The sequence below is a fragment of the Somniosus microcephalus genome, chromosome 7 (assembly GCF_052327205.1).
Source record: "Somniosus microcephalus isolate GS21.2 chromosome 7, FLI_Smic_1.0, whole genome shotgun sequence".
Taxonomy (NCBI): Eukaryota; Metazoa; Chordata; class Chondrichthyes; order Squaliformes; family Somniosidae; genus Somniosus; species Somniosus microcephalus.
This window is the reverse complement of record NC_140993.1, coordinates 72,331,271-72,357,402: the sequence shown is the minus strand read 5'-3', so window position 1 is coordinate 72,357,402 and position 26,132 is coordinate 72,331,271. Positions and strand designations below refer to the sequence as shown.

The 26,132-nt window shown below is 45.3% G+C and overlaps 1 protein-coding gene and 1 long non-coding RNA gene across 5 annotated transcripts in view; one reads left to right on the top strand and one right to left on the bottom strand.

Moving 5' to 3' along the window:
- cables1 (Cdk5 and Abl enzyme substrate 1) overlaps nt 1-26,132 on the bottom strand; it is a 205,166-nt gene that overhangs the window by 174,565 nt on the left and 4,469 nt on the right. The window lies entirely within an intron of this gene.
- On the top strand, nt 12,685-20,160 carry LOC147114724 (uncharacterized). Its single transcript, XR_015078979.1, has 2 exons — nt 12,685-12,773; nt 19,919-20,160. It is a non-coding gene; the product is annotated as an uncharacterized LOC147114724 (long non-coding RNA).

The window sequence follows — 26,132 nt, the reverse complement described above, 5'->3', positions numbered from 1 at the left end:
TTCCCTTCGGCGTCACCAACGGGGTTTCGGTCTTCCAAAGGGAGATGGACCGGATGGTTGACGAGAACGCGCTGCAGGCCACCTTTCCCTATCTGGATAACGTCACCATCTGTGGCCACGACCAGCAGGACCATGACGTTAATCTAGAAAAATTCCTCCGTACGGCCCAACGGCTGAACCTAACGTACAATAAAGAGAAATGTATGTTTCGCACCAAACGCCTCGCCATTCTCGGCTGCGTGGTGGAGAACGGAGTCATCGGGCCCGACCCCGACAGAATGCGCCCCCTAATGGAGCTACCCCTCCCCCACTGCCAAAAAGCACTGAAGAGATGCCTGGGGTTTTTCTCCTACTATGCCCAGTGGGTTCCCCACTATGCAGACAAAGCTAGACCCCTCATCAAATCCACCTCCTTCCCCCTGACACCAGAGGCCTGTGCAGCCTTCACTCTTATCAAGAGCGATATCGCGAAGGCCACAATGCACGCAGTGGATGAGTCGATCCCCTTCCAAGTGGAGAGCGATGCATCCGACTTCGCCCTAGCTGCGACCCTTAACCAGGCAGGCAGACCCGTGGCCTTTTTCTCAAGGACCCTCCAGGGCCCCGAGACCCGACACTCCTCTGTCGAAAAGGAGGCCCAGGCTATTGTGGAAGCGGTGCGTCACTGGAGGCATTACCTGGCCGGAAAACGGTTTACCCTGCTCACTGACCAGCGTTCAGTAGCTTTTATGTTTAATAATAAGCAGAGGGGCAAAATCAAGAACGACAAGATCTTGAGGTGGAGAATCGAACTCTCCACCTACAATTATGATATCTTGTACCGGCCCGGGAAACTAAATGAGCCCCCAGACGCCCTATCACGTGGTACATGCGCCAACGCGCAGGTTGATAGACTGCAGACCCTCCACAATGACCTCTGCCACCCGGGGGTCACCAGGTTCTTCCATTTCATCAAATCCCGTAACCTGCCCTACTCCATCGAGGAGGTCAGGACCATGACCAGGAACTGCCAAATCTGTGCCGAGTGCAAACCGCACTTTTATAGGCCGGACAGAGCAAGCCTGATCAAGGCCACTCGCCCCTTCGAGCGCCTGAGCGTCGATTTTAAAGGGCCCCTCCCCTCCTCTGACCGCAATGTGTACTTCCTCAACATAATTGATGAGTACTCCCGTTTCCCGTTTGCCATCCCTTGCCCAGACATGACCAGTACCACGGTCATCAAATGTCTGAATGACCTCTTCGCCTTGTTCGGGTTCCCTAGCTATATACATAGCGACAGGGGCTCATCTTTCATGAGCGACGAACTTCGGCAGTACCTGCTAGCGAGAGGTATTGCTACGAGCAGAACCACCAGCTACAACCCCCGGGGGAACGGCCAGGTGGAAAGAGAGAACGCGACGGTTTGGAAGGCCGTCCTCTTAGCCTTAAAATCTAAGGGCCTTCCGACCTCTCGCTGGCAGGAGGTCCTCCCTGCGGCGCTCCACTCCATCCGGTCACTGCTTTGTACTGCCACCCCTCATGAGCAAATGTTTGTTTTCCCCAGGAAGTCCACATCGGGAACCTCGCTACCGGCATGGCTGACTTCTCCTGGGCCCGTCCTACTGCGGAGGCACGTAAGGACCCATAAAACGGACCCCCTGGTCGAGAGGGTGCACCTCCTACACGCCAACCCCCAGTATGCCTGGGTGACATACCCAGACGGGCGGGAGGACACGGTCTCCATACGAGATCTCGCACCCTCGGGTACCCCTGAACTACCACCGTTATCCCCCACCACCCCTCCCAATCCAACCCCTGTAGACGACATGCCGGAGCCCCAGGACCCTTCGTTGACCACCCAGACACCAGATCCGAGGTTGGATGCTGCAACACCGCCGCCGCCACCACGACGATCAGGACGTCAGACAAGGCCTCCTGATAGACTTAACTACACGAACTTGTAGTACCCTTCACCCCGCCGGACTTAATTTTAAACAAGGGGTGAATGTGGTAAACCACTGTTATTGTATATTGTTACCTCTGGGTGGCGCTGTGTACCAAGGCATGCCTCAGCTGACTCCGCCCACATGACCAGGTATAAAGGTGGGGGTTTCGCCGGCTCACTTCCTTCTTGGAACCAGCCACCCACGAGAGGCATGCTCTGTTCTCTAGTTAATAAAAGCCTTTTCATCACCTTCCTGATTCATCGTCTTTTATGGAGTAATTGATAAGCGTATCAAATGATAAATCTGAAGAACAGAGAAAAGTTCGCATCTGTGGGGACTTCAAGGTGACTGTAAACCCGGTTCTTCACACGGTACAGTATCCTCTTCCGAGGATAGAAGATATTTTCGCCTCACCATCCGGAGGGAAACGTTTCACCAAAATTGACTTAGCACAGGCATATCTACAGATGGAGGTTGAGGAGGCCTCTAAAAAGTATCTCACGATAAACACACACAAAGGCCTGCACCAGTACAATCGACTAGTTTTCGGAGTGGCATCAGCTCCGGCTATCTGGCAAAGAGCTATGGAGCAAGTCCTGCAAGGAATTCCTGCTACAAACGGGAGTAGTTTGGAAATGGAGCGAAGACTGTAAATGTGCCTTCCATAAATGCAAAGGCTTGATCACGTCCAGGGAAGTGTTGGCTCATTACAACCCATCACTGCCAATCAGACTGGCGTGCGATGCATCCCCTTATGGCGTGGGAGCGGTATTATCGCATAGATTCCCTGATGGCACGGAGCGGCCGATAGCTTTTGCGTCACGCTCATTGAACTCAGCTGAGCGTAACTATGCCCAGATCGACAGGGAGGCACTCAGCCTGGTGTGGGGGGTGAAGAAATTCAACCATTACCTACACGGACAAAAATTTACCCTGTTGACTGACCATCAACCCCTCGTCTCCATATTCAACCCTAAAAAGGGCGTTCCCATTATGACAGCGCAAAGGCTACAGAGGTGGTCCCTTTTCCTAGGGGCACACCAATATGACAGAATACAAAGGAACAAAACAGCATGGGAATGCTGACGGGTTATCGCGCCTACCGTTGCCAACGGTGGAAGAGGCGCCTACGGTGGACCCAGTGGAGATGTTCCACTCGACCATAGTGGAATGTCTACCGGTGGCAAATTCTACCATTGAAAAGGAAACGAGAAATGACCCGACTCTCTCACGAGTCTACGATTTAACGGTGAAGGGATGGCCAGCACATGGCGAACCACTGTTGCCAGCATTCTCGCAAAGAAGAGAACAGCTGTCAGTGTGCCGAGGAACCTTGATGTGTGGATCCAGAGTGGTGGTTCCACCCAAACTCAAGGATAGAGTGCTAAAGGAGCTTCACGAGGGGCATCTGGGTGGAGTGAAAATGAAGAACTTAGCCAGAGCGTTTGTGTGGTGGCCAGGTATCGATGGAGACATCGAAGAAATGACCAAGAGCTGCCTAGGATGCCAGAAGGTCCAAAACGCTCCACCACAAGCCCCTCTACATCCACGGGAGTGGCCCTCATCTCCCTGGCAAAGGGTACACATCGACTTTGCTGGTCCATTTATGGACTCAATGTTCTTAATCGCGGTTGATGCACACTCCAAGTGGCCGGAGGTAATAAAGATGTCCTCCACCACCACGGAAAAAACCATCACAGTATTAAGGACCATATTCGCCAGGAATGGGCTGCCTGACCAGATCTGTTCTGATAATGGACCGCAATTGGTATCCGAAGAATTCAGGAAGTTCTTAAAAACAATGGGGTTAAGCACTACACGTCCGCCCCATACCATCCCGCCACCAATGGATTAGCTGAAAGGTTTGTCCAGACCTTCAAGAAGGCCATAAAGGCCATGGGTAATGAAGACATAAATCTACAACATAAGTTAGATAACTTCTTGTTTGCGTACAGGAATGCAACACATGTGGTTACAAACCAAACCCCTGCCATGATGTTTTTCAATAGAAGCCTAAGATGCCGGCTGGATTTGGTCAAGCCAAACGTCAGAAGGGACGTAGAGAACCAGCAATTTCAAAGCATGAATGAAAGGCCAACTAGAACCTTCCAGATAGGTCAACCAGTTTTGGCCCGGGACTACCGTACCGAGAAATGGCAGCCCGGAACTATTTGCACACGACTAGGACCGCTGATGTATACCGTGGACATTGGAGAAAGCATAATAAGGCGCCATGCTGACCAGATCATAGTCATCCGAAAAAGGACAACCTACACCACAACTCTATACGCCTAGTGATGAAGCAGAAATGCCCATAGTATCTACCTCCGATCCGGTGATACTGGAACCAGATGAACCCGACACTGGCATTGAAGCTGAATCGACCTTGCCAAAAGAACCTACTACACCACCGAGGCGTTATCCGGACCGAGTCAGGAAGCCTTCAGAGAGGCTGAATTTGTAATTGATTAACTTCAGCAAATGTGTATATTATTGTTCTTGTAAAAATGTTATGTACTATTTATCTAAAAGGGGAGGAATTGCAGTGGAACTTTAAGAGGAACTATGTTTTTGAAGCCCCTGTATACTGTAGTACCAGTAGTGACCACTCGGGTATATAAGCCTGTGTAGCGTCTTGTGTTGTTAGTTCACCTCCAGACTTTGTTCAGTAAACACTTGTTAAATCAACTCCTGCATTCCGTGTCTCCATTAACACACGGATCTAACATTTACCAGGGAAGTAAAAGTATTAAGGAATATGGAAAGAAGGCAGGGGATTGAGATTAAAACTGCTACGGCCATCAAAAATGGGCCAAAAGGCCTACTCCTCTTCTTTGGTTAGTAACATAGGGGGAAATTTTCCCAGTCCTGGGGAGGCGGGACTGCCGGGAAAATGGAAGAATCTGGGAGCGGGTACCCATCCCGCTCCCGTGCCATCTTGCGCAGGGATCCGTCTCTTCAAGACGGGAAGGGGATTAGTGCCAATTAACTGCCTGGGCAGGCTTAACAATGTCAATCAATGGAAAATAACGTGTTGGCCAGACGTCGCTGGAGGCGGGACTAAAACCCAGCAAGCAGCAGTCCTGCCTCCAACACGTCTCCATTCATAAAATCCAGCCTGGTGTAACAGTTAGCTCACGTAGCCACAGCTTCCGGCCTCATTTCAATTTCACTGGCGAGCTGCGGGCACCAGACGGGCACTCCGCTGCAGCTGGCCGGTTTGATGTGGTGGAAAATCGTTCGGCTTCTACACGGAACTGGCTGCCAGGTACTCCCTGTTGCGGGGAGGACGGGATGCGGGGGGGGGGGGTGAATGGATCTGGCAGAAGGGGGCGCGAGAATGGGCCAGCAGTGAGCCGTAAGATATTTGTGGGGCCAGGCGTGTAAATTTATGTCCTTTGAGAACCGCTGCTTAGGCCGCTCAACAGCAGGAAAAATTGGGACCAGCGTTAACTTTGCACGCTTCACCCATTTCTCCATGAAAATTGCAATCATATTTAAGCAGCCTCCTGCCTATTTTGGGTGGGAGTGCTAAATGCCCATTTAAAGATCTCCCTGAAAATTGGATCAGGCAGGCAAATGGGTGTCCAAGGTTCCCAGAAGATTTTCTTCGGCCAATCGCCTGTTTTTCAGGTGAGAAATAGGGGTTGGTAATTGAAAATCACCCCCAGTTGTAGTGCATTCTGGATATACACATACCTGACATTTGGTTTAGTGTATTCTAAATATATTATACCTGCCATTTCAGGTAGTTTAGAGACACATACCCAGTGTTTAGTGTAGTGTAGCTAACACATATACCTGACACTGATTGTAATGCCTTCTGGATACACATATACCTGATACAAGCATAAAATTACAAAGAGCCTTTCCTTATCCCTCTCACTACAGAAATACTCAGCAAGCATAAAAATGTTCAAACAAATTAGTCATGTATTTATCAAGGGTGGAACTATAATTACAATGCTTGCTTGGCATGGCTGTTGGTTTGCGGTTTCAAACCTCAATGGTAGTCACAATCAAAGTCAGCACACTCCATGAATGATCACTCTCATGGGTTCCACTGTATGGGTGTGTTCCACTGTGGAGGGAGGCAAGGGACACTCTGCACAGTAGCATTGCATTCAGCAACGTCCCTTATAAGCTCAAGCCCAGTACTCTATAACTGCTTAACATTGCACTGAAAAAAAGTCCCTAAGAGAGTCCAGGCACCACATCAGCAGTGTGAGCTTTGCTCCTGACTACATTTCTGGCTCCTCCCCAATTCAGCGGTAGCACTTTTGCCTCCGAGTCAGAAGGTCATGGGCTCAAACTCCACTCCCGAGACTAGAACACGTAATCTGGACTGACACTATCTTTCGGATAAGACATTAATTTGAGGTGGATGTAAAAATCCCATGGCACTATTCAAAGAGTAGGGGTCTTCTCCTGGAGTCCTGACCAACATTTATCCTTCAACCAACATCACTAAAAAGATTGCCCTGGAATACGGCCACGTAGCGTCTCATTTTCAGGCATTACACGGCCTTCTAAGTCCCCAAAATTGCAGGCAGGAAGCGCACTGTCCGCCATATTGCATGAAGACAAACATGAGGTGTCCTTTATCCATACCCTAAGCTGGCATTAGGCCTTCTTGAAGTCCCTGCTGCAAGACTGGTTTGCCCAGAGAGCTGCGCTCAGATGAAACCAACCCTGCAGAACGCCTGCAACAACAACGGTAAATTACCTACCTCTGAATGTGGAGCAGAAGTGCTCCTCCCGTCCCCACATTAAACCACCCTCCCGATAGGCCGACGCTCCCAACAGCCCCGCCCTGAGATCCAGGTTCCCCGGCCCCAACCCCCGATCTCCCAGCCCAGAGATCCCCAACCCAGGCCCTAATCCCATGGGCTGCTGCAGGCAGACGTGCCACCCCATCCCCGGCAACCAATCGTTCTCCCTCCGAGTTTTGAGTACTTTGTTGTGAAGGGCTTTCAGATGTCCTGAGGATGTGAAAGGTGCAAAATAAACGCATGTTCTTTTTTCCTTCAATATTTACTGTACGTTGTATGCAGAGAAGCTTGTGAGCAAACTTTAATTTTCTTGTCGTCCAATGGTATGTAGTCTCTGAAGAATTACTGCCAGTACCTGCACCTAACATGAAATATAGTGTGCAAGAGAATATTTGATGAAGTACCAGCATTGTGTGTTATCTTCCCATTTCTTTGATTGGCTTGAAGCAATTGTGAGGCGATGGAAGACGCTCCTGTGGGCACTTGGAATATGATATCTTGGCACGGTGGACCAATAGGCTGTAGGTGTGATACAGTCTATTTTTTTTAATTAAGAATTTCAACTTTTCTTCAAAACAAATTCCTGCTGGGAAGTATTCTTAGCCATGTGCTGAAGCCCCCTCTGTTACATTTATTGCAATGCATGCTTTCTCCACTGAAGAGCAGCTCCTCTCCTTCAACCAGTGCATCATGGGAAGGGTGACGCCATTGCTCCCAATTTGTGCTTTCCAGCTGAGCTTGGAAACTTTTGCTCATAAATCAACTTGTAAAAAATATCAGCAGCTACTTTCTCAGTGCCTGCTTTTAATCGGGTCTATAGAGTGATTTATTTAGGAGTAAATAAGCACAAGTTTCCCCATAACAAACATTTTTGGAGGTATAGTTATGTCAATCACTATCATGAGATCTGCACAATTCTTTGTACATCTAACTTAATAAGCTGCCTCAGCTAGAGAACAGCATCAGCAGAGTGGAAAAAAACACTATTCACACTGCAATCCATCACGGCTAAGTAATCCTGGATGTCCACCTGTACTGTACCCAGGAGACAGGTTGAATCGAAGGATCAGAGCACAGGTCAATCCTTTAGTACGCCTGCTATCTTTAATTCCTTGATATAATACAGGCAAAGTCCATTCTCATAGTTTACCTACAGTTTTTGCTGTTGTTTGAATCACTATGGGATAGATTTTCCCGTTCTCTAGTTTTAACAGAAAAGTAGACATGAATGCATTGTGGGGAACACCGCTTTATATTCACACCTACTTTCCCAGTTAAAGTAGAAGAAAATATAAATGTTTTGCAACTTTGAAAAGTCAAGTTCAGACAGTAATGGAGAAGCCTCCCTTGGCAAAATAAAGAAGATAATTGGCCGATATCCTGTCACATGTCTGAGCCCATTTCTGCAAGCGAGTTTAAACATTTTAGCATTTGGAATGCTGAGTTATCAAACACAGGGATGAAATCTCTGAGATACTGACTGATCATAAAACACAACTCATGTCAAACCAAATAAAAGACCCTGGCCTGAATTGTGAGGCCCCACGAAGATTGCAGGGAAAGACTAGCCGGCCTGTTGCCACCGTTGCTGCAATCTTTCCCCTGGGTGGCTGAAGTGCCCCCTGAGTCAGACCCACTTAAGAATGCAAATCAGGGTCCTGTGACTTGCATAGGACCCCGGTTTTAGGACAGTACTGGGAGGAGCAGGGGCCGCGCATGCTCTATCCAGTATCAGCTGGCGGTCCAGTCGAAGAGAATGCCACAAGTAAGTCTGTGTTTATTTTTGCGGGGTCAGGAGGAGCAGGAGTGCACCTCTAAGCCCCACAAAATGACTGCAAACCTCTCAACATGGCCTACAGCCCTGACTTTGCTGTAATAAGGAATGACCGGCATGCAGTAGCAGTGCATGCAGTAGCAGTGCATCTTACTGCAAGATTTCAATAGTTTGCACATGACTGAAGATTGGTGCCCTCAGAAGGAGTTGGTCCAGCTGAGGAAAGACCGTGTATGAGGCCAGGACTGAGAGACTGGGATTGCGTATGGGATAATCTAAATGGACAAGCAGCAGACAGCTGAGGGAGCTGGCAGAGGGTAAAGCTTGATGCGAGAGGTCTTCTGGCATCTACAGCCAGCTGGTTCTGACAACTGAGCAACTTCAATTCACATTATAATGGGCTCCACTTACAACAGATGCATTTAGAGCAGACAATCGTTCTTTTTGGAAAAAATATACAATTCCCAAACCATAATAGTGCATTTCAATACAGCACATATTTCTTCGACTGGGCGTTAATGTTGCTTTAATAGGACAAAATCAGCTGCTTATGACACCTGTAGTTTACATTTAATACGGTTTCTCTGAAGCACTAAATCCCGAATATAGACAATCTCGATGTACAGTAGTGTGTTACTAAGTATTATGTGCTTTGGAAGAATACTTATTCCTTTGTTAAAAAGCCCTGGAAATACCAATAGGTCCCTTACAGACACGCTGCTTATAGCAACAAGTACCAGCTACATCTGGTCCTAGACACACACCACCAAGTCAAGTAGCCTGAGTCTTGTTTCCTTACTACATGACTACAATGGACTACTTTATCCAAGGTAACAGAAGTAGTTTACTGTAAATATTATGGTACTGCTGTATGACATAGCACACTAGTTACAGTATTGTAATTATATCCCTAACAAGAGCGTCTAGGCAATGGACGTATATTTAAAAATAAATGTATACAGCACATAGACAAGTGTGTTTTTTACATTTTATTTATTACATTTTTATATGGATATACATGTGGATTCCATATTTTAAATGAACTTGTTTATTTTGTTTGGAAAATTTTGTAATTTGCTGGAACAGAACTGCCATCATTCTCTCCGAGAGACACATCCGAAGCTCTGCTCAATGTAGTTTGATTGGCTTCAGTGCTATTTTTAAAAAAAAAACATTTTTCCAATTTTCTCCCTTTCCTGAAGGCACGTGACTCTTGTTGGGATATAATTTCACAAAATGCTGGAAGCCCCCCAATACCTCAACAAGTAGTCGTTTGTCATGTATGAACCTTGGCAGTGAGTGATGCCATGCAATTTAACTAAGGAGGGCATCACAGTCAAGCCGGATCCTGTTTTCAACCAATTTCCACACACAAGCAGCAACTCTCATTGGATAGCGATCAGGAATGGGAACCGTGGCTGATATTTTTTCCCGCTTCCTAACTCCAGCTCATTAAGGCCAGCTGTAGCTCTCAAATTGTTGGCCCAATTGAGATCACCTAACTCAGCACACAGCGGAGACCAGACTCGAGACCTTCCCAGCCTGTGTGGCTCAGTAGTACACAGAGTTGTGCCTTCACTCACTAAACCATTTGGGGAAGCTATACACAGTGGTTTACTAAAAAATGTTTAATCTGGAATCATTTTTAATAGAACATTTGTCAGCACGTGCAATCATTCTATAATAGTGTCATAACATATGTCTTACTCAGAAACAAGACATACTCTCTTGAAATCGGGATATGGTAGTGTTGTGGTTATATTACTAGACTAGTAATACAATGGCCTGGCCCAATATTTAGGTAGAACGCGAGTTCAAATTCCACCATGGCAGTTTGAGAATTTGAGTTCAGTCTGAAAATAAAAATCTGGTATCAGTAAAAGTGACCATGAAATTCTTGGATTGTTGTAAAAACCTAATTGGTTCACTAATGTCATTTTGGGAAAGAAACCTGCAGGCCTATATGTCACTCCAGTGCCACACCGACGTGGTTGACTCTTAACTGCTCTAAGAATAAAACCGTACAGACCACCTCCCAAACCCATGACCTCCACCACCTAGAAAGACAAGGGCAGTAGGTGCATAGTTGAGCATGTTCAAGGCTGAGAGCGATAGATTTTTGGAATCAAGGGATATGGGGATTGGGTAGGAAAGTCGAGTTGAGGTCAAAGATCATGAATGATCTTACTGAATGGAGCAGGCTGAAAGGGCCATATGGCCTACTCCTGCTCCTAATTCTCAAATGTTCTTATGTTCTTAATATCATCATCTCCAACTCACACACCATTCTGACTTGAACATATATTGCCGTTCCTTCATCATCTTTGGGTCAAAATCCTGGAACTCGCTACCTAACAGCACTGTGGGAGTCCTTCACCACACGGACTGCATCAATTCAAGAAGGCTCACCACCACGTTCTCAGGACAACTTCTGATGGTCAATAAATGTCAGCCTTGCCAGCGACACGCACATTCTGAGAATGAATATTTAAAAAATGCTGTCTTGCAAAATAATGCCATTGCTTTAAACCTGGGCTCTGCAAAATAAATGCAATGAATGTGCAAACAGAAACAATGGTCCTGATTTTGCATTCTGAATAATGTGAATGGGCCGCACATCCAATGAAAATTGGGGGAACAATGGCGTGACACCCACTAAACATGGCAGAAAAAGTTAGGACTTGTGCATTCAAGTGTAAATTAATTTTTAACAGCGTGATAAGTCTCAACTACTGCCAAACAACCTCTCTGGCACTGAAAATTTAATTTTACAAGTGTGGAGTCCCATTCCTTCAGATTTTAATTATTGTTGGCGATTTAAATAAAATAAAATAAAAAATGTTTTTTTTACTTTTTATTTTTGTCTCTTATCTCTCTCTCTCTTAATCCCATCTTTCTTCCCTTTTCTTTATTTCACTTTCTGTACATGATTTTACATTGAATTAAATATTCTAATTCAGACTTCCTGGTTTAGACTCTGTGGGCAGAATTTTCCATGGTGGTAGCGGGCGTGATCGGTGGCGGGTCGGGTGGGAAAGTTTTTTTTTTTTAAACAGTGGGTTGGGAACCCGCTGTCAACTCGCTCCCACGCGCCTTTCCCACAGGCGCGTCTGTCATCGTGGAGCGGCGGGGGACCCAATTGATATCATTATGAGGTAATTTACAGGCACTTAAGAGCCTTTCTCCCCCTACTTCTTAAATTTCCCTGCATGGCCACGGGATTCACGCAGCTCGGGAACCACGTTTGCCAACCTGAGGCAGGAGTTCCGTGGCCATTGCTCCAGCTGATTAGATGACGGCATGGAAAACAAACCAAAAGAAAAACCATGTTGATTACATCAGCTAACAGATTGATGGAGATTCTGTTCTACTTGAAAAGCTACTGGTAAATGTTAATTTTTCACTGGCCATTCTCAGTTGTTGCCTTCCAACTCAACAGTGAATTGGTCTGCACTATAAAAAATGACGTATACCATTTAAATAAATGTGTGTGTTGTTTCTGGTCAGGTTTTTCTCACAGTATACTGTGATTGTCCAGTTACACATTAAATCAAGTCATCAACCGTAACAATGTCATTATCATCACTCATTCCACTGGTTCAATTTGCTTTCAGTCCCTGAATGTGACTAATTTAATTTTTCAGTCTGAGACTTTAGGGTGAATTTCTGCGGAGGTTCTCTCAATTGTCCATTGTTAACTTCAACAGAAAACTGCAGAAATTCCAGAAACACATTGTAAGCACCACTTACACTGTTTGTCAGGGATTCTGCAGCTCTTCTGCTGAACTTGCGTAAGATTGTAAATCCACCCCTTTACAATTACATTTAAAATCTGCTAATTTTATGTATTACCTATACACACACATCTTTTATTTGTACCAGTTACTGATACAAAAGTCTATAGATTTGTGACTAAAGCACCAATAACTTCACAATTAATGTACTTTTTAAATTATGTTCTTGATCGTATTTGTAGATGGCATATTACTTAATGATAATATTATTTAAATATTTCTTTGTCACTCATATATAACTTTTATTATATTATTGTAGAGTAAAGATTCAACACCCACTATGTTAGATTAAACTTAAAATTTAAAGTGGCCAGGGCCCCTTTAAGGATTCCAGTTTAAAGCGTGTCATGAATGACATCACCAGACCCGCTCCATCTAATTGGGCCGGGTAACGTGCTGGGTGGGCTTAATAGGCCCCATTAAGGCAAGTTCATTTTCTACAGCGGGATGGAGCCAGCAGCGGGGTCGGGACCCGCCACGGACACCAGCCACACCGGACCCCCACAAGGTAAGGAAAATTCCAGCATGCGTGTCTCAGCAAGGATTCTTCAAGCTGGTTAGCTGAAGGAACACACTGTTGCTAGCCCTGCTCACACATGCCACAGATCCCCTGTAGAGGGCGCCGTGCTGAAAAGGATCTCTAAATACTGTAAGTTACCACTCAAAAGCCCACGAAAAGTCTGTGGGCAGCCGTAAGCGCAATGAACAGCAAGTGCCGTTCCTGCGCTGCTGACTGCAAAATCCGCATTATATCATTACTAACCGTCTTATCTAGATAAGCTGAAAATAACAAGCCAGGGCCCTTGAAGTGTCCGGTTGCTGGACTGTAAAACCCCTCACAACAGTAACGGTTCCCTATTTACTCCATGACTCAACAATTTGGCTGGTTGTGTGAATAGAATTACAAGCGGAAACAAAATTACGGTAACATGTAAATGATATTAATCCTACCAACAGTCAGTCACTGTACTTCAAAAGGAATTCACTGTGTTTAGCACTTGAGCCTTTCAGTGTGTTACGGCGCTATATAAATGCAAGTATTATTAAACTCTGCATTCTGTGCAGGGCTTTGTACTTCAGCTGTTACTGTTAAGGCAGTTTTTTTTTTGCCAGTTTCCTGCACTGTACTGGTGCCAGCAATCCAATCTGAACACATGATTTGACATCCTCCTCAAAGAAAACAAAGCTACTATTCAGGATGACTTGTTTTGGTTGCTGCTCAAAGAGATTCTCGGCAGATGCACAGCTAGAGGAACACAAATAAATTCTGCTGTTTAGAACCAGATACATCATAGACTTTTTAAGTTGCGAAAAGAAACTACCGACAAGCATAATCTGAATGTGAATTTTTACATTCCTTCATTATCCTTTTGGTGGCTCTCCTCTTAGGCCATGAACCATTTCCTGCAGTTGCAAACTCACAATTTATCACTCTAGTCAGCAGTGTGGGTAGTGCCGTACGATAAAAGTGTGTTCGTCTTATTGTGGTTCCTGAAATTTAAGTTGGATGGGTCAGACTGAGGCTAAGTTTACAGTCTGTAAAACAATACAGTGAGACTGGCTAGTGTGCAGCCTGTCAGCAGATAAGACTGTGGAGCCTGATAGGATGGTTTTCTTTGTATAAAACTCAAGTGTTTAACTAGGTGTCAAAATCTCCCAATTCCGGGAGCACAATACAAGGCAACCTAGGTGCTGACAGGCCAACTTGTGAACTTGTTGAAACAGCATTTTCTGACAAGATACAATTTTGCTTGTTTAGCTTTGAAAATGTTCTCCGTTAGCAAAAGGGATTGGCAAAAACCTCGGAGAGCAGGTACTGTACTCACTGGTCCCGAGCTGGGTGTGTCACAAAAGAGGAAAGGTGGCTCATTGCAGCACTATGCAAAGCATCTACTGCCCAGAGAAACCGTTTTGATGGCAACGGATGAAGCAGAACAGAAAAGGTCAAAGAGTGTGTTCTGGATTATGGATAGAAAATAAATAGGAACCTGAGCCAGGGCATGCGGATTTACCAGTCTTGCCAAGTTGACTACTCGTATAATAAATGGTGAGTGGGTCAAGTGTGCAATGTAGGCAAATCTGACTTCAGGCACTGACCTTGCTATTAAAAGCTGACACAGAATGGAATTACTGTTGGCGATAGTGATGGATTATGCTTAATGGGATATTGATAAGAATGGGGAGTGGGCTAAAATGTGGCAGATGGAGTTCAATGTCAGTAATGGAGAGGTGATGCATTTTGATTTTAAAAAATGGAGCATGAATTACACTCTCGATGGACGTAGGCTCAGTGCTGTGGAAGGCCAGAAGGATTTGTGAGTACAGGTTTACAGGACATTAAAGGCAGCATCTCAGATTGATAAGATTAATGGAATTCTAGCTTTTATCACGAGAGATATAGGCCTAGGAATTGGCCTGCGCAGCACACGCTTTTAATGTGAAAAATAGTCACTGAAACGTCCACGCACTCATTCTGCGTCGGGAGAACACTGCATAACAAATTGGCCAATGCCCCCACTGGTTCCGTTCCCTAGCCACCGACTCCATCCCTCTCCCTAACATCTGTCTGAGGCTGAACCACACTGTTCGCAACCTTGGTGTAATATTTGTGACCCTGAAATGAGCTTCCGACCACATATCCACAGCAGAACCAAGACCGCCTATTTCCACCTCCGTAACATTGCCTGTCTCCGTCCTTGCCTCAGCTCATCCGCTGCTGAAACCCTCATCCATGCCTTTGATACCTCCAGACTTGACTATTCCAACGCACTCCTGGCTGGCCTCCCGCATTCTACCCTACGTAAACTTGAGGTCATCCAAAACTCGGCTGTCTGAGTCCTAACCTACACCAAGTCCCGTTCACCCATCACCCCTGCGCTCGCTAACCTATACTGACTCCCGGTTAAGCAACACCTTGATTTCAAAATTCTCATCCTTGTTTTCAAGTCCCTCCATGGCCTTGCCCCCTCACCCCCCATCTCTAATCTCCTTCAGCCCCCCCCCCCCCGAGATATCTGCACTCCTCTAATTCTGCCCTCTTGAGCATCCCTGATTATAATCGCTCAACTATTGGTGGCCGTGCCTTCTGTTGCCTAGGCCCTAAGCGCTGGAATTCCCTGCCTAAACCTCTCCGCCTCTCTACCTCTCTTTCCTCCTTTAAGACGCTTCTTAAAACTTACCTCTTTGACCAAGTTTTTGGTCACCTGCCCTAATTTCTCCTTATGTGGCCTGGTGTCAAATTTTCTGTCTTAAACTACTCCTGTGCAGCGTCTTGGAGACGTTTTACTACGTTAAAGGCGCTATATAAATACAAGTTGTTCTTGTTGGCTGTCTTTTGCCCTATTCAGGACCGGCACACTGGGGCACGACTGGTGTCCCCAGCATGCTGGTCACATCCTGATGAAGCAAGAGGACAAATTTTGCGTAGTCCTCTTGTGCATCAGTTTCGGCGCGGCATTCGTTGCTGCTGCTTTATTTGCGCCCAATTTCTACCTGACAGAATATAAAAGCCAGGAGGTAATGATCACTCTGTATAACACCTTAGTAAGACCTCAGTTAGAGTAATGTGTGCACTGTAAGAAGGACATTGAGGCTCTTGAGAGGGTACAACACAGACTCACTAGGATGTGAAATATAAATACAAAGAAAGACTTGAACAATTGTGGCTTTTTTGTTCGAACAATGCAGATTACAGGGCAGTATGATAGAAGTGTTTAAAATTATAAAAGAATGAGAGAGTAGGTAGAAGCAGGCTGTTTCAAGTAGTTGGGGTGTCTAGAACAAAGGGTCATAGATACAAGATTAACGGCAAGAGATTTTCATAGAATTACACAGAATGTACAGCAAAGAAACAGGCCATTTGGCCCAACTGGCCCATGCCAGTGTTTATGCTCCACACGAGCCTCCTCTCAACCCTCGTCATCCTACCCTATCAGCATAACCTTGTATTCCTTTCTCCCTCATGTGTTTTTTAGCTTCCTCTTAAATGCATCTATGCTGGTCACCTGAACTACTACTTGTGGGAACGAGTTCCACATTCTAACCATTCTGGGTAAAAAAGTTTTTCCTGAATTCTCTATTGGGTTTATGGGCAACTATCATATTTATGGCCTCTAGTTTTGGTCTCCTCACAAGTGGACACATCTTCTCTACGTCTACCCTATCAAACCCCTTCATAATCGTAAAAACCTCGATAAGGTCACCTCTCAGCCTTCTCTTTTCCAGAGAAAAGAGCCCCAGCCTATTCAATCTTTTCTGATTCAATCATCTCTCAGTTCGGGGATCATGCTTGCAAATCTATTTTGCACCTTCTCCAATACCTTTATATCCTTTTTATAATATGGAAACCAGAACTGTGCACAGCACAACCAAATTTCTGTGCAAGTTTAACATAACTTCTCTGCTTTTCAATTCTATCCCTCTAGAAATGAACCCCAGAGCTTCGTTTTCATTTTTTTTTTTTTTAAATAGCCTTATTAAGCTATGTCACTACTTTAGGGAATTGTGTGTCTGTACCCCCTAGATGCCTTTGCTCCTCTACCCCATTTAGACACTTAGGGGGAGAAATTCGGTTGGTTGCACCACCGATTAACGCCTAAAGAGGCCGAGAAGTGGGGCGTTAGCCAATTTCCGGCCGGGCGCAAGGTGCCTAGCGCCTCGCCTCATATTGAGCATGCATTTAGCGCCGGCGCTAAAGCTTAGCGCCCGCTCATGGGCGCAGGCTGATTATGATGTCATTTGAGTGTGCAACGCCTTTTGGGCGCGCCGGACTGGAAATTCAGTGGCGCCCCCCTCCGTAGTGCCTGGCGCTAATAGTGACAGCTTACCTGGACCTTACCAAGTCGCTCTCGGGCTGGAGGAGCGTTATTTAAAGGGGACTGGTGTGATTTAAAAGCGGCAGCCAATTTTGGTGCACAACTTCCTCGAGAGCTACAAAGAGTTGCTGAGCTGCACACTGAGAACCATTTGACCACTGAGCCAGCGCCGGCAGACGATCTTCAGCCTTCTGACCATCACCTTGCTGTTGGTGAGCCTTGACAACGGGGAACCTTCCTGTGGGCACTTATTATGGGGGCTGCATTGGAGGGGAACATCCTGCTGCTGAATCATCTGGAAAGGGCACCGAGGCGCTGGGAGAGGGGGGCGGGCATGGCCAGACGGAGGAGGGCCAACAGACGTCGCCACAGCAGAACTTACGCTGGCAGGGTTTTCCGACAGCAGTTTTCCTACATGAACATGCTGGAGGAGCAGTGTGTCAGAAGGCTGCGATTTAGAAAGGAGGTGGTGACTGAGCTGTGCCAGCTGCTTCAGCCAGATCTGCAGCCTCAGATAAGGTGCAGGACATCTCTGTCGGTGGCTGAGAAGATGCCTGCTGGCCTGAACTTCTACGCGAGCGGCTCTTCTCAGGCTGCGCGTCAGAGGATGATCAGAAGTAGCTTCTAGGCCCCTCACGGAATGCTTGCTGCCATTCTAAGAACAGGAATGGAACCGGTCTGATACCCCCAAGCCTGTGAAGGGCAAGATGCATGTAAATAGAAGGCATGGCCATTGTAAATGAAGAGTGTTTCATTACACAAAATGTGGTTCCTTCAAACATGAGAAAGCTATGGCAACAGAAAGCAAAACTAATACACTGACACATAACTGTCTCTCACACCCGGGAGACTGTCCAAAACATAAATCACATTCCAACCATCTTCCTTGGCCTTGATTCCACTGCGCCAACCAAAGCATCCAATGCCCCATCAGTGAGGCGTTCCGCCCTCTGCCTCACCCTTTCCATTTCTTGCTAGGCTGGTGCGCCACAGGTAGGCTCCCACCGCTTTGAAGGCCTACAAGGCAGTGAGTGTGTCTGGTGATGCCAATTGACCTGCCCCTTTAAGAGCTGGCCGGCGCCAGTGTGTCTCAGGGAAAGTGATTATTGAAAGCACCTGCGCTGCGCCCTGCCGCCGCTAAATTGGGTTGCACCCCCGGGTTAGCGCCTTAAGAGCCTCGTGCAGCACCTGATTTAGCGCCGCAATCACCCTCAGGGGTGCAACGACCCAATATTGCGCCAGGTGGCGCTAAATCGCAACTGGCGCTAGGCTTTGCGCTTCGCCAGAACTAGCGCCCCAAACGGGGCTATACCCAATTTCTCCCCCTTATTTTCCAAGGAGTATGCGGCCTCCTTATTCTTTCTACCAAAATGCACCACCTCACACTTACCTATATTTAAATTTATTTGCCAATTACATGCCCCTTCTGCAAGTTTATTAACGTCTTCTTGTATTTTGTCGCAGTCTTTTTCAGTATTAACTATATCCCCCAATTTGGTGTCACCCACAAACTTTGAAATTGTACTTCCGATTCCCAAGTCAAAAACGTTGTTGTAAACCGTTTATGTAAATGGTGAACACCAGTGGTCCCAGCACTGATCCTTGTGGAACAGCACTTCCCAACTACTGCCAGATGGAAGGGAACGGAGAGCAGAGGAAACTTCTTCACACAGAGAGTTGTGAGGCTGTGTGATTCACTTCCAGGGTTAGTGGTTGAGGTAGAAACTATGTAAACATTTAGGATTAGATTGGACAGGCAGATGAAGGAAAAGAGTTGAAGGTATATGGGAATGGGCTGGGTAAACATGATATGGGCTATTTGCTTGCGTGGAGGGTTAATGCTGACATGAACTGGTTGGGCCAAGTGGCCTCTTTGCATATTGTAACTTCTATGTATTTCTACGTATGAATGTTTGTATGACATCCCTGTCCACTATTTTAATGCAACTGTTAAAACATCCAAAATAAATGGGTTAATGCCTCCATTAAAATGGCTGACAGAGGAATGTCACACAAATACATAATGCCAGCAGTAATATCTACCCTCATATTCAAATACTACTATGATGGATATCTTTGGTTTTATAACAACTTAAACTAGAAGGAGGTGCTCACAATCAGCTAGATGGATACAACTGAGAGAAATTTTATCTCACTGTTTGACAAAGAGACGAGTGCCAATATTAGACCTGAGACCGTGTACAATCGCTGTAAATAATACTGTGCTGAGGTAGTGATGACCTAAGTTGACGCAATGAGCTCTACTAAACTAGTAAGGAATACTGGAAATATTAGAGCTGCCCTCTTACTAAGGAGGGTAAGCTGTTGCTTTTTACCCATCTGTTTTTAACAGTCGCCAATGTACAACCTTAACCATATCAAAAATCGTCAGGAATGACCACATGACACAAAAACTCAAACTCATATCTTAATGTTGAAATGGCCATGCCCCACCTAACACAGTACCACAGATTCCCTTCATTTCCCTAATTTATGCCAATTTACTTCTTATATTGTGATAATGCTGTCCGAGGCTACTGAAATGTTTATGTAGAACAAAAAGAGTATGCATTTCATGCTACCGATAAAAGGAAAAGTATGTAAATACTGAAAACCTGGATAAAAACAAATGTTTCGATGCTCTAGTGAAAGTTGCTATCTGAGACATTAACCTGTCTTTTCTCTTTTCAGATGCTGAAGGACCTGTTTTGTATTTAGAGTCTTTCCTTTGTATTTAATTTCAAGCTGGACAAAGCCTCTTTAGATTACCGCACGGCTGGATGATCTCTGCATACCTTGGATGATAATGCAGTAAAAAACAATGTATTCTTTTTTTCAGGCATACACTCTCTCCCTGTCAGCTGATGCTACTAAAAACCTGGCACGGTTTCCGAAGCTTGCCAACCTGCTATTCATCACATGACGTCAATCAGTATAGCAAAATATGGTGGTCATCAAGACGACAGATCGCAGAGGTGAGGAAACATCGCCAGGGCAACGTCAGCTGTAAACTGCAATGCAGAAACTGATTTGGAAAGAAAGACTGTGTGGTGTATTATAAAAGCTAAAAGATTTCTGGGAGTGAGCTTTCTTGGGATTTGGATGGCATTCGAGCTCAAGGGGCTCCCCCAATAAGATTGAACTTGCATTTATATAGCACCTTTCACGAGCTCAGGATGTCACTAAGCGCTTTACAGCCAATAAAGTATTTTGGAAGTGTAGTCACTGTTGTAATGTGGGAAACAGGGCAGCCAATTTTCACACAGCAAGCTCCCACAAAGAGCAATGTGATAATGATGAAATAATCTGTTTTCATGATGTTGGTTGAGGGATAAATATTGGCCAGGACACCAGTGCAACTCCCCTGCTCGCTTTCAAAATACTGCCATGGGATCTTTTATGTCCTTCTGAAGAGCAGGCGAGGCCTTGGTTTAACTTTATATCCAAAAGACGGCACTTCTGACAGTGCAGCACTCCCTGATTGTTCCACGGAAGCTCAGCGTAAGCTCGAGGAACAGCACCTCATCTTTTGATTAGGCACTTTACAGCCTTCTGGACTCAACATAGAGTTCAACAATTTCCGATCGTAACCTCGGCCTCTATCATATATATATATTTTTTTTATCCACACTTTTTGTCTGTGTCTTTTTTTCTACTCCCCCACATGGCAGCTGTCTTTCATTCTGCCAGCACAACTTACACTTCATCTAGAGCCATCCTTTGTTTCTTAACCTGTCCCATTACATCTCCTTTTGCCTTGAATATCTCTTAATGTCTCTCAATGTCTTCCGCCTTCCATCCTATCACAGACCTTCGCTTTTGTTCTTTCATCCCCTCCCCCCTTTCCCAGCCTCTTCACTTGCTTAAAAATCTGTTCCATTTCCTGCTTTTTTCCAGTTCTGACGGAAGATCATCGACCTGAAACGTTAAATCTGTTTCTCTCTTCACAGATGCTGCCTGACCTGCTGAGTTTCTCCAGCATTTTATGTTTTTACTCCCTCAATACTGTCAGCCTGGATTATGTGCAAAAGTCTCTGGAGTGGGACTTGAACCTACAACCTTCTGACTCAAAGGCCGTGATTTTATCGGCACTGAGAGGTCGGGTTTGGAGGCAGGTCAAAGGTTAAAATCATTTTGATTGACGGCGGGGTCCGATCCCGCCATCAACCCGCCTCCAAACAATTTTCCCAAGTGTCGGGTCCCCGATTTGCACATGGACCCGACACCTAGCGGCGGGAAGAGGATTAAAGCCACTTACCTGCCTGTTAACAGGTAGTTGAGAGTAGTTGACAGGCTCTTTTTTAATTTTGCCGCTTCTGCCTTGGGCTTCCCAACATCCGGACACCACGCCAGGTAAATGTGGCATGTTGTGATTCTGCTGTATTGTTACTGCATTGATGACAGCTGCAGAAGTGGTGTGAAGGATCCAATGGTGCACTGGTGAGTCTCAGAGGTAAGAAAATGTTGGGAAAATCCTTCCCATTTCTTTAGGTAACAAGTTTTGAAAACGATGTCTAGTGCCACCTCATTGGGAGAACCTCTCTCACCAGTGACAGATCGCTTCTGTTACCTCACCTGCAGCTGCCATCTGTTCCAGCCTATGGAGGGAGTCACTGGAGAGCCTGGGTGAAAGAGCTCACCTGTGAACAGTCATTGTCAGTGTTTGCAGCACCTCAATGCTGTCAAACACTGAGAAATGAGCTGTCAAAAAAAAATTGTGCATGGTCCCTTTAAGAAAACCAGCAGATGACGCGTCATCAAATGACGCCATCTGACCAGCTTCCTCTTAATTCGCCGGCAAGCCTGCATGGCGGGCTTAACAAGCTCAATCAACGTAAAATCACGTCGGTGGGCCGGATGCAGTTGGGGGCGGAACTGAAAGCCGGGAACCGCCTGACCCACTCCCAACCCGCATCCATTGACAAAATCGCGCCCAAAGACTTGAAGAAAGAAAAACTTGCATTTATATAGCGCCTTTCATGACCACAAGATGTCCTAAAGCGCTTTACAGCCAATGAAGTACTTTTTCAAGTGTAGTCACTGTTGTAATGTAGGAAACACGGCTGCCAATTTTCACGTTCATGCTACTGATAAAAAGGTGAGAGTGCTACTACCATGGCCTAGTGGATTAAGCTACTGCCTGGTAGAGTACCAAGTTATGTAAAATAGAGGCCCCAGGGTCAATGCCCAGCTTTAATTAGCTGATCTCAGCACCCCTGGAATAGGGTTGGGAAAAATCAGCCCAGGTCCCTGCTGAAACTGCACATTGGTGAAGACAGAACTGAGCTTGGCTGTGATACCCTCCACACAGCTGAATGGCCTGCCTACATACACTCACTTGGCTCATAACTGAAAAATATCCACTGGATGTCTGTCGGCTGCCCAGGGAAGTCGAGCTCAGCAATTCAGTGCTTTCAGGAGAGGAGGGGAGGAGGCGGGGAAAAAAATTGCTCAAGGTGCACACATGTCTATGTCATAATTGAAACAGCTTCAGTATGATACAGCTATACAGCACAATCTCAGCTGATGTGCTATTCTCTGTGTGATCCACTGACAGAAAAAATTATACCTAAAAAAATGTATTGGTAAAACAATGACATACACCTTCAGATCAAATAGTAGGTACCTTTATTAGTCTTTCACCTACATAACACTATCTCTATCATAAATCATACTCACATGCCCACTTCCCTTATTCCCAGCAAAACAAGCACAGTCTGTTACTCTTGTTATTTCTCCAGTACAGCCCTCTCAATCTGAGGGACCTAAACTTCAACATACTTGGTGCACAGCAAACTAGCCATTCCTCGCCAGATTTTTGCTTGACCACATCAAACACTACCGTGCTTCCCTCCCCGAAGCTAAAATCGCCGACTGTTCCAGAATAATTCTGGAAGGCAAGGATAACCCCAGGCTCCTTCTCCATGATCAACTGCCTGCTTCAACTGTGCTCCCCTGTCCCCCTGTCCCCCACCCTCACATCAAACACCATGTGCAAGGAGCTTAGGGATTTCTTCATCACCAAGATCGAGGCATCCATGTAACTGTCCCCCTGCATCCTCCCCTTTCCCTCTTCCCCAACCCCCACCCCAGCCACTCACCCACTATTGTCCTGACCCGTCTTTCTGGAGTTGCTTCCCTATCTCCTCTCGACCCTCTTTTAAGCTCAAATTATCTACAAGACCCACTTCTGCTTCCTAAATCCCCTTCCCAGTCAACATCTGACCAACCAAAATTGTGAGGCTATAACTCAAATATTGGTTCCTCTTTTTGTTTATAAACTCCTGATACTTCATTCTTGCAATTTAGGAAATTAGCAGGTTCCCTCAAGTAAATTATACCTTGAAGACTCGATGCTACAGAGGACTTTCTCTTCATACCAGTGCAGGCAAATAGGATAATATGATCCTCTCTGTGCTGGTTGTAGGTGTCCAATGTGAAATGAGATTGAGCTGTCGAGCTAAAATCCTAGTGGATGAGGACCCATAGCACAAGTTGCCTACACATTGGCACTAAATTAGTAATTTCACTCAAAAATGGTTGCTGTGGGAAAAGTGAATTCACACTGGTGCAGTAGGATATGCTATTCCGAAGACACGGTTAAAGCACACTGATGTTACAGTTCCTCATGCTGGTCATACGTAGCAATGCCATGAATGCATTTGAGATTTCCTCCGTTCAGTGCTTCTAGTAAAATGGCAAATGCATTCTTTTAGAACCTTTATACAATTTTGATAGAAATTTGAACAGAGGAATTTTCCGAAAGGCACTTCTGATGTCAGTACACAGAGTAATCAGAGGAATCCCCAATTATAGGGGAAGAGTAGGAGGAGAGACTTTCTTTATACCTGGCTGTGCTGTACCTGACCTAGGGATGGTTGATGTTGACACTGGATCCTGAAGTTAGAAAAGTGTTTCATTTCCCAGCTGGCATTCTTCATCTTGATGATCACAAGTATTCGCCAGAAAGCATAAATTTAGAATAAACTAGTCTTATAACTCACTGCTGGCTATATGTTTCCCTGTTTATGTACATTTTATTAAAATCCTAATATTTTCAATATTATTCCTTTAAGCCAGTGTTATAGCTCTTAAAACCATAAAAAAGCATCAGTAACATTTTCCATAACTATTAAAACATAATCTTTTATGATCATTGGTCCCAATAAGCCCATCCCTTTTTCATATATTAAACCCACTTCTTCTGTTTATATCCCTCAATCTCCTCTCGCTCCAGAAATGTGACAATTCTCTCCCATTTATACTCTTCATTTTAGCTTCCTTCCCTGGCAACAGATGCCACAACTGGATTACACTTTGACTTCCTTTTTTAACTATTATAGACGTGAACAATTGTGGCATGATCTCCAACCAGCCCTAATTTGAACTTTAATTGCAAAGATCAATTTATATGTTACACAGGAAGAGGAATAGGCCATTCAGCCCTAGGTAAGGGTATCAACAGGATTTGGAACAAAAGCGTTTAAATGGAGTTGAGGTACGCATCAGCCCTCGAGCCTGCTCCGCCATTCAATTAGATCATAGCTGATCTGTACCTCAACTCCATTTAAATGCTTTTGTTCCATTTCCTTTGACATCCTTACCTAACAAAAATCTATCGATCAGTCTTAAAAATTTCCATTGACCCAGCATCCACAGCCTATTAAGGAGCGTGTTCCAGATTTCCATAACCCTCTGCGTGAAAAAAGTGCTTCCTGATTTCACTCCTAAATGACCTAGCTCTAATTTTAAGATTATGCCCTCTTGTTCTGGATTCCCCCAACAGAAGGAATAGTTTCTCTGTATCCAACCTACCAAATCCCTTTATTATTTTAAACACCTTGATTAGATCACCCCTCAATCTTCTAAACTCAAGGGAATACAAGCCAAGTTTATGCAACTTGTCCTCATAATTTAACCCTTTAAATCCCGGTATCATTCTGGTGAATCTGCGATGTACCTCCTCCAAGGCCAATATATCTTTCCTGAGGTTCGGTGCCCAAACCTGAACTCCAGATGGGGTCTGACCAAGTGTATGTGCCACATATATCACAAAAACAAAAATAGTTGTCTTCTCTCATGTAGCGAGATACTAACCTCAGTTGGGTCGGAGTAGAGGCGAGAGGTCTAGCTGAAAGGAAGGATAATCAGCTCCACTTTGCAGTTGCTCTTTAGCACCCCCCACAGACTAGCTACAAAGCAGCACTGTCATACAAAGGCCATGGAGATATTTATAGTTACACGACTAACCACCAAGCTGGAGTCCAAGGTGCATCCCCTGGGAGACTATGAAAGGTGTTAAAAATATTTTCTCTACACTGTCTTGTTTGCTTTCACTTTAGGACAGTGCTTTGCTGTATAAGGTTACCTTTATTAATAAATAATTTTAACTTTAATTGATCCTATCTTTCAAGGCTACGTTCAGTGCACGTTTTATCATTTGCAAACACTAGTGAGCACTTAATAGAGTTAAGAATTAACTGTTCATGTTACCACATTGCCAAGATGCAGTTAGACATCTGGACTTTGGCCTAAGCAGAAGGCACTTTTATATTGGAGGGGTGTTGTTGACGGCTGCTGTGTGCTAGTTCCATCAACATCAGCTAATGTAAAACAGGGTATTTTCAGAGAACAAAAAGCATTGGAGACTTATAACGCACTTTTATATTTAGTGCTTCTGTAGTTCAGATCACAGGTGAATAATGTCTGTGCACTGGCTCCGTTGCATTTACATTGCTCAAACCAGCAACCTTATCCTGACATCAGAATTGTCAGCGGTTGTAGCAATGTCAATGAGGGAAACTGATGCATGAAAGTTGCTCTCCTGCGATTGGAACCAGAGTGCTAAATGTAAAGTGTATACACTCATGGGAGTCTCGCGAGTTGCCTTCAGATCTCCTCTTACCTCTAAATGTGCCAAGCTGGATTACATTTCCTTTTAATAATCAGTCATAGGTTTCCAGCCTCATCAGGACTTGATTTGGACAGTTACAAAATCAAGGTAAATAGTGAACCACAGAGGTCATGGGTCCCCACTTGAGTGGCGCTCTCCC